Raw genomic sequence first — 9,278 nt, 5'->3', positions numbered from 1 at the left:
GACTTTTACCAGTCGTGACAGTTACATGGCAAGATGCACAGAACAGCGATCTGCAGGGGTGTCCTGTTGTCTGTTTTCTCAGCCTTGAGAGTAGTTGCTGCCTTTGGTTGGCAGGGGGAGGTGGGGTGTGTTAATTCTCTGTACAGCTCTGTCTGATAGGAGATGTTTGCAGACTGTTGACTTCTACACGCGTAGTTTCTGATCTGCCTGGGAAAAGCCTTGTGTGTGAGATGGAGAAGCTGTCAGAGGTGTCAGACTGAAGAGGCAGATTCTGTCAAGGTCCCAAGGTTGGGTAGGTGGCATTGGCCAGAACTTGGACAGTGGTGAGATAGGAAATGGTTCTAGAGGAAAACAGTACAAAACAACTCTGAATATGGTATTCTCGGATTTGGGGGTGGGGAGGAGTGCTGGGGTTTCCCTGGTTCTTCTTTTCCTGTTTACTCTCTCTTTTTTTGTGTGTGTGTCTTGCCACAGATAACTAACCTTGTACCCTCATTCTGCCACATGTACTGGGGCTTCCTTTTGCTGTTGTATCTGAGCTGCATCATGGTATAGGGCATAGAGGAAGAGAACTGCTCCACAAGCATGATTGATTTATTTCTTTGAACTTGGTCCTGTATATCACAAGGAAGAAAAGCATAGGGTCACTGCTGTGAGCTTAAAAATGAAGCCTATCTGTACAAGCTGTTCTCAGCCTGCAGGCTCGCAGGTATTCTTGCTGTGCATTGCTCATGTGCAGCACCATGTTCCTGCATACTTGTATGGGTGTTTGAAAGATTAGATGGGGCAAGAGGAGCTGGGATGTGCTGGAGAAATGCTTGCACAACCACAGATGAAGTCAGATGTACTGGGCTGTTGCTGGGAGGGCACTGCAAAGAGAAGTGCCACGTGGGCATTAGTTTGCTTAAAACCTAAAATAAATATTTGTAGCAATTAAACTTTGTATGTTGGTGCTGCTGATGCTCATACTCACTTGCAGTATTGACCACTTCTTAAAACAGGCAGCTACAGATGTGTTGAGAGGATGGGAGATTGTCTTTCAGTTGAAGAAAGTACAAGAAGCGTCAGCCCTCGTTTCCCCCAAAGCAGGGAAGAGAACATAGATATCTTATTCTAATCAGTAATTGCAAGATTTGTCACCCTAAAGGGCGAGGTATTTATCTGATGATGCTGTCAGCGTCTTTGAACGTTCGAGGCCCAACATACAGCTGACTGGTGAAGACCTGTGGAGCTGCAGGCAGCAGTCAGCAGAGGGTGCTGCAATGCTGCTCTGCCGCACAGCTTAGACGTGCTCTGCAACAGCTCAGAAAGACCTGGCTCGGAAACCCTGCATTGCTCCTTGGGAATCTCTGCCAATTTGTATGTTCCCACACTAGCCTGAACTTGCTCGTATTCTCTTCCTGGAGTTTAACCTGACATAATTTTTGACGGGGATTCAAAATGCGCAAGCACTATACTCTGAGAAGTGATTATTGCACAAACAGCTTAGTCCCATGGGTATGAGCTAGCTCCCCATATTACAAAAAAAATCCTATAATAGTTCTGACACATCATTGTCATCATCAGACTGTGAAAATGGCCTTCTGAGTAGATTTCATCCATGACTGCCAGAAGCATGTGGGACCCCACAGGTCTGGTGCTATGTGATATTTTCATTAATGCTATCTGAAACAAGCATAGGCCTGTTAAATTTGCAGAGTGTGGAAGAACTGTGGTGTGCAGTCTAAAGAGGGTGGGAGAAGCCTGAGAACAGTCTACAAGGGTCACTGCAAGGTAGAAAGAACAAATTCATCCTTTGTGTTCTGCTGGATAAGACACAATGTTCTGGTCTCAAACTACAGCAAAAAATGGAAGAAAAAATACTGCAGCAGTGAGGAGGTGCTAGTAGATCACCTGGAGAGCGAGGAAGTCTGTTCCTGGAGTGAGACACTGAGTGTTGATCTTCCTGTGGAAGCTGATTACTTTCCCCAGCCCTATTTTCTGTGTTTCTCTGAAAAAACACTTGCTCTAACCTCAAGGGCTTCTCCCTGCCCTCATAAAAACCTTAGATGGGAAACTGTATTCTTGCTCAGCAGGGTGCTCCTGATCTGAGCTGTGGGAGTGGGCAAACGCCATTTAGCCCTTTGAGACAGCATGTCCTTTCGAGAGACCTGTCTCTTGAAGACCAGGCAGTTCATATTCACCTAGCCCGGATCCAGGGTTAACCTGGCCCTGGGAGGTGGGCACCGCAGTGCATGTGGCTGACCCTGGAGTCATCTGCCCTTGACCTTTTTCTCCCTGCACTGCTGCTGTTAAGGAGTCCAGTCACCAGCAGCACGATGAATTCACATCCTGCCTTCACAGACTCCTGTTGCAGAATTATGCACAAGCAGGCTTCTTCCTCTCCTTCCTTGCAAAGAGGCTGTCATCCTGCGTCTCACTCTGTCGCTACCTCGCTTCTCTCTAGCCTCGTGCACTCTGAGCCAGCAAGGTCTGTTGTAGTCTCTTGTGCCCAAGATACTTGTTCTCTGTTGCTGGAGGCAGCTGCCAACTTCTTGTGTCCTCCCCAGAGCATCCCTGGCACTTGTGCTCAAACCTGAGGAGCGTGTGTGGGGCACTAGGCTAGCACCCTTAATTTGTCATTGTCACATGTGCTCCCAGCCTGCTGCTCTTGGTGATGGGGAGTATGGTGGGGACACAGTCCTGGCATGGGGGTGGCTGTGATGAGTCCTTGGTGGCAAAAATCACAGGGCAAACTGTTTTCATACAGCTCTATAGGCAAAAGACAGGCCTGGATGCAAGACTCGGCTATGTGTTGTTATTTCTGGTTCTCTGTGCTCTTTGGACTCCTTTCCATCTTCCTCCAAGGCATTTTCAGGGGTAGCAGGGTCAGCTTTTTGGAGGGGCTCTGGGCACACAGGGGACCCCACCCCTGGGACTGCATTGAGGCATTTAGACTGGGGTAGAAAGTAGTTTTCACACCAAAGAGCACTTTGAATCAGGAGCTATACCTCTCCTGGGAGAAGAAGGCTTTCGTTATGCTGAATTACACCCAGCAGGGTTAGGGCGTGGTGTCTGCAGGAAGGAGCCATCTCTTAAAAGGATAGTAAAGGGTTAATGGCTGCCAGTACTCCAGGCTTGGTCCTAAAAGCAAAGCCAAGATGTGACAGCTTGTTACCTGCTGGGCCATAAACCTCTGGGCTCTCACTGGGGAATTCACAGAAGGAGAAATCAGTCCCCTTCCGCTGAAAAGTGGAAGAGACTGTCCAAAGAGACATCTTTGTGGCTGGGCCATGGGACTGGGGGGATGCTGTGGGTGCTGGGGTTCACAGGCTGGGGGGGGATGGAAGTGAGAGACCTGGAGGGACCATTGAATAATCCTGCCTACCACGTGAGTCAGGCCTACGTCTCGTGGTTGAAAGGAGCAAGGGGAAAGGGATACAAGCTGACCCCAGAAATAATCTTGTGTCAGTAAATTTGAAAGGGAGATTCCAGAGAAAGAGGAAGTCACTAGAAGAAGCCTGAACACTTAAAATAGCGTTATAAAAATCTTCCGACTCAGCAAAAGGCAGGCCAGGAAGCTCTGAGGGACTCGCAGGAGGTGATCAAAGCCAAGTATGCAGAGGAAACCAAAAAGAGAGGAATAGAAACCCATGATGATCCCAAAAGAGATTTGATGTGCTTAGATACTGCGGTGAAGGTGACCACGTTCCTGGGGATGTGGCAGCGAGGACAGTGAGCTGGGGAGGGTAAATACAGGGACCGTGAAGAGTAAAAAGTTGCAACTGCAAAACTAAATTCACTCCTGGGGAGCAAAAGCAGCAAGTAGGCAGCTTAGGAGATGGGGATGTCTGTGCTGGAGAGACTCTGCCTCAGCCCTGCTCCTTCAGGGCAGAGAAAGAGGAGCTATTAGAGATGAGAGCGTCCAGAAAGGATATTCTGGAGGAAATTTGTAAGAAGTGCTATTATTCAGTGATTCCAGACTGAATGGTTGAGCTGAGCAGGCCAGAGGGGGTTCAGAGTGAAGCAGTTAATCACATACCAAAAACCCACCACCTCTGAAACCACCTCCGGTCCTGGAGGGGAACAAGTGAATCTAGCATTTGGCCTGGGAATAAGAGAGCAGGCAGCTGCCGTCCGCCCGGGCTGACGGCATTTGTACAGCCTTGTAGAACATTTGATTCCAAAACAACATTGTGATTAGTGAGACCTTTTAAAATAGGACTCTGAAGCGCCTCTGTGCATAGGCCCTTGTAAAGACAAACCAGTGCAAATTCAGAGGGAAGATCACGCCTCTAATCTGGCTGGCTTCTTGAGCATGCTGGTTGCACAGGAGGACTGATATCCATCTGAGTGGTGGTTGTTTTTTATCTGCCCTGCTTGGGTCAGAAACCTGCATGAGAAACTTGCTACTTTCATGTGGAAATCTAATTTCCCGTCTATTTGTATTCCCAGCCAGTTTCTAGCCAGATGTCTTTACACCAGCAGGGCCCACTACAGCTCTTTTCCTGGTGTTGACTCTGATGCATTCACACAGATCAGTCCCTCATTTTCCTAACCCCTCAACCCAAGCTCTTTGCATTTGACTCTTCTCGTGTCATATAACACCAGGGTCTTGTCACAGCCTTGTAATTTGTAGCATGGGTCTTTTCCTGCCCCAGACATTCCCAGCTGACAGCCTCCCAAACTGGAATGGCTGCTGCTGTTATCCCTTGTCCCCAACAGCATGATCGTACAGCCTGTGCTGCTGAATCGAATCCCTTCTCCATTACTTCAGTCCTCAAGGTCATTATCATCTTTCTGTGCGATATCCTGGCCTCTTCTAGATTGATGATAGCATCTCATTTTGCCTCATCAGCAAATTTCCTTTGTATTCTCCTGCTTTTTGTGCCAAGATCATTAATGCAAATGTTAAGCAGAATAATTTTTGAGGCAGAAACTCAAGGAACTGTACTGGTAAACCCCCTTCAGTCTAACACATCCCCTTTCAGCTGAAGCAATTACCGTGCCCCTTTCAGGCGGCTCTTTACCCACTTTACATTTCATACGCCAGTCACATCTTCTCTGGCTTAGCTAATAATTTACTATGTGGCACCATTTCAAATGTCTTACTGAAGCCCAGATGAGCGAGATCTACTGCATTTCCTTCGTTGCAAATATCTGTGAACTTATAAAAGGAAGCTATTAGGTTAGTGTTGGTGTGTGTCAGGACCAATACTGGTGATGTACTGCAAATATGCTGTATCTTGTGCGATGCCTGAGGATCTGGAGAGGGGAGTTCAGTGGGAGGCATATGTCTGCAAAATACAAGATTACTTACATTAATCAGGATTGCAGAAGACTGGGGTTTAACAGAGTTAGTTGATGAAGCAACATGCTAGCAGATGACATTCACTCGAGTCATTTGAAATACTAATTTCTGTTTCTAAGGTCAAATGAACTACAGCTACTTTGGGAAGAAAAAGGCCTGTGGTAATGTTTTTGAGTTTATGGCCAGATTTTAAAGATATTTGGGTCCTGAGTATTTGGCCCATATGACTTCGAAGTCTCTGTTCCATTCCTCTTCAATGACATTCAGGTCCCCTAAATGCCATTTTCTTTAGAAAATGAGGCTTAACATCTCCTTATTTTCTAGAGTTGATCTTTGGTGCTGCAAGTCCAAGGATTAAGCAGAATATTGGAGTGCATGAAGGATGAGACAGAAACTAATTCTCCAAATGCCATAATGTTGTTGTAGAAACCAGCAGGACGATCTCCGGATGCCACATTCAGCTCTGATCATTTTGACTCAGAGATGGATAGAGCCGACACAGAAGACTTTGAGCCAGGTGATGAAAGCATTTAGCGACTTGGAGATGAAAGATTGAAAAGACTGGGGCAAATAGATGAAGGGAGCTTAAAAATAAACATTCAATATTGATTATTTACCCTTTCATGCAGAAGAAGAAAGGGACATCTACGTGGTTAAAACCATTTAAAGAGAGAAACCATGCACTGGAGAGAAATATTTTGACACAAGGCATAATTAACATGTGAAACTCTCTGCCAGAAGGTCTCGTCAAGGGCAAAAAGTGGAGAAGAAAGACAGAAGCAATTGCTATGAGATAACCCCAGCTCTGTAAGTTCAGATAATTTTTTATTTTTAGCCTGTTTTCATGGAAATGGGGTTATGCAATCTGCCGTCTGGGTGCAGGAGGTAATGGTAGTTGGTGTCTGCAAACTCAAAACTGAAATAACTTCTTGCAGCCAGACAACTTCTTTTTACAGTCCCAACAACATACCCATGTGGGCAGGCGCAGGTCTCTGCAGAAGCAGTAGCTGAGAGCCACTGGCTCTGCCAAATTGCACACACGAGCTGTAGGTCAGTACATCTGGGAGACCAGCGTCCGTCCGCCCTTGCAAAGCCAAGAGCAGCCCTGGTGAGAATGAGCCCCAGGGTTTTCCTCCACTTGCGCACAGGGCCGGGGCACAGGGCTGCCGGTGCGAGTCACGAGGCGCAGGAGACAAACAGCAGGATGGGGTGGGAGTAAGCACCGTGTGAGAGCAGAGGGGGAGGCTGTGGGTGCTGTTTGGGGGGGGCCAGGGCAGAGTGAAGCTGGGTTCACAGTGTGGCAAGAAGGTGCCTGTGGGCCGCCGGCAAGTGACCTTCTAACCTGGGTGTTTCACTGTGCCTTGTGCTCTGAATCCTGCTATATACAGAGGGATGTATTTATATTTAGGTGAAGCAGGGTACTTCTTTCTCATGTCAATGCCAATGTCGCGATGAGGGTGGTGAAACACTGGGACGGGTTGCCCAGAGAGCTGGTAGATGCCCCATCCCTGGAAACATTCAAGGTGAGGTTGGATGGGGCTCTGAGCAACCTGATCTGGTTGAAGATGTCCCTGCTCATTGCAGAAGGGTTGGACTAGATGGCCTGTAAAGGTCCCTTCCAACCCAAACCATTCTATCATTCTATGCTTGCTCTGCTCACGCAGCATTTCTCTTCCCTGATTTTGTTTAAAGAAACAAAATCGCGTATCTGCTTGCCTTAAGGAGCAAGGGGCGCTTGAGGCTGGGGACTTGGAGTCAACATGGGGAGTCTGGGAGAGAGTGAAAGAAGCTGAGGCTGCAGCCATCTCTGGGTGAAATATCTCCCCTGGGGTGGTCTCTAGAGCTGAGAGTAACCAGCTCAGAGTGTCCCTGTGGTTTGGTAGAGCTGTGCTGGGTGGCTGGAGGGCGGCAGGCCCATGCGCCTGCAGTGTCAAACGATCCTCCCTTTGTCGGACCTTACTTAGGCCCTTGTGTTTTTCTGTAATGCGTCCACGCACAGGTGTGCGGCATCCTCCTGCTTGGGGCGAGATTATTTTTGCTCTTACCACTCTCTTTCCTCTCAGTCTAGTGTAGAATTCACTCAAGCTGGGGGGCAAGAAGAGGTCTATCTTTGATCCAGGACCATAGAAAAATCCCTGCCCTGGGTTGTGGGTCTTTGTGCAGGGCATAGCACAGGGTCCTTGGAGGGGGAAAGGACATTCAGGAATTTGAATTAAAAAGGTATCAGTGGGGACTGGTTTAGCAATTCCACTTTGAATGCTGAGTTACTCTTATAAAACCATATAGGCAAGGGTCAGTGACAGCTCACCTGCAGGGTGAGACCGACTTCCGATCTGTGTTTTCCTTGCAACCTCTAGCCACGGGACCCCTTTGCATAATTTTTATCAATGATGAGTGTCACTTCCTAGACGGCTGTTGCATAACGCCGTGTGGTTTTCTCTACACTTGCATGGGATTGTGGTGTTGGCAGTTTCTTTCATTTCTTTCTGCTTGTGGTTTCCTTCTGTCTTACGCTGGTGCATGGTGAGGGCAGAAGGGCTGCTGTGATCCCTTCAGAGCTGCGAAGCGCAGGGCCCCATGTGTCTGGCAGCCTCTCCCGAAAGAGGTGTGGAGAGCATCTCTCTGCCCTGACCCAGGGTCAGAAACACAGCCTGCTTCTGCCAGCTGGCAGGGATTTGTCCTCAGGGTAGGCTCTGCAGAGTTGAGGAGGCTTTCCTAAGGGCGGCTGCAGACCCAGGCAGTTGCACCTCAGCTTTCCTTAGCAGGCTTGGGGAAGCAGGAGGCAATGCTGTCCTCTCACAGTGACTGCGATCATCCTTCTTCTCTTCTAGTCTAAATGAATCCCATGACATTGTCTGGCTGCCCTGTCTGGACACGGGACTTTCTTGCTGCTCTTTTCTCCCTCTTCTCCTATCACTTATTTCTTGAAATGTGAGGCCCTAAGGGGCAAGTTCCTCACCGCCAGCAGTCACCCCAGTACTGCCCGCACACTGTCCCTGCTGTTTCTGCCTGCGCTGTCAGTGCAGCTCTTCTCGTGTTGCCATGCCTCGACTTGCCCCCCTCTGCCTTGCCAGCTGCCTGCCGTCAGGTCAGTAATGATGGTCCCGCTGCTCTTTTAACCGTGCTCACAGCCCCTGGGGGTAATGTGTTTTTTAGACTTTAATTCCCTCGTTTTCTTTAGGAGACGCATGCAAGGCAGTGCCAAAAGCATCTGATAATGCAAGACTAGCGTCATGTTTGCCCATCATTGGCTTGCTGGTACCTCTCCTGTTCCATGTGAGTTTGTCCTGCTAATCACCGGTGATTCAGAGATGGCCACAGCCTGGCTTGGGAGGAAGTTAGGGGACTCTTTGGGGCCTTTTTGTTTGACGACACCTGCCTTATCTACCTCTTCCTTACTTATTTGCTCTCTTTTCCCTTTTCTCACCTGTGTTTCCTTCTCTCCTTCCCCCCCCCCCCCGAATTCCTCTTGTGTTTCTCTGACAGATTAGAAAGTCGTCTGCTTACAGAGGTCTTCCATGGCAAATAAAACCTTAAGTCATTTCTTCACTCTCCCTTTACATCAGTTCCTTATATTTAATTCCTTAAACACACTTAAACACAAACTGTCTACTTTTGCTGAGCTGCAATTTTGTGCAATTTGTTGAAATAGCCTCAATTCCAGTTAGAATGGAAAGTATTTCATCAGCATCCAGTAAGAAGTCCCATCCGGCTCTCATCTAAATGGAGAACTGAAAGCTTGGCCAACCAATTCTGCAGCAAAGAGGAAATATTTTCACCATTTCCATCAGAAATAATCTTTGCAATTCTGAGATTTTCTGTGGCTCCTACCGGATGACAAGCTTTCCTCTGGTAACTGCTAAAGCCAATGCCCACAGATCATGACACTTCTACTTGTCATTGCGATGATCTCAGCTTCTAATATTTGCTGGGTGTGGGATATTCCTTATCACCATCCTGGCATTTGGTGTTTCTCGTTGCTATTCTC

This window comes from Ciconia boyciana, chromosome 17 (genome assembly GCF_034638445.1).
Source record: "Ciconia boyciana chromosome 17, ASM3463844v1, whole genome shotgun sequence".
NCBI classification, from domain to species: Eukaryota; Metazoa; Chordata; class Aves; order Ciconiiformes; family Ciconiidae; genus Ciconia; species Ciconia boyciana.
This window is presented reverse-complemented; position numbering follows the sequence as displayed.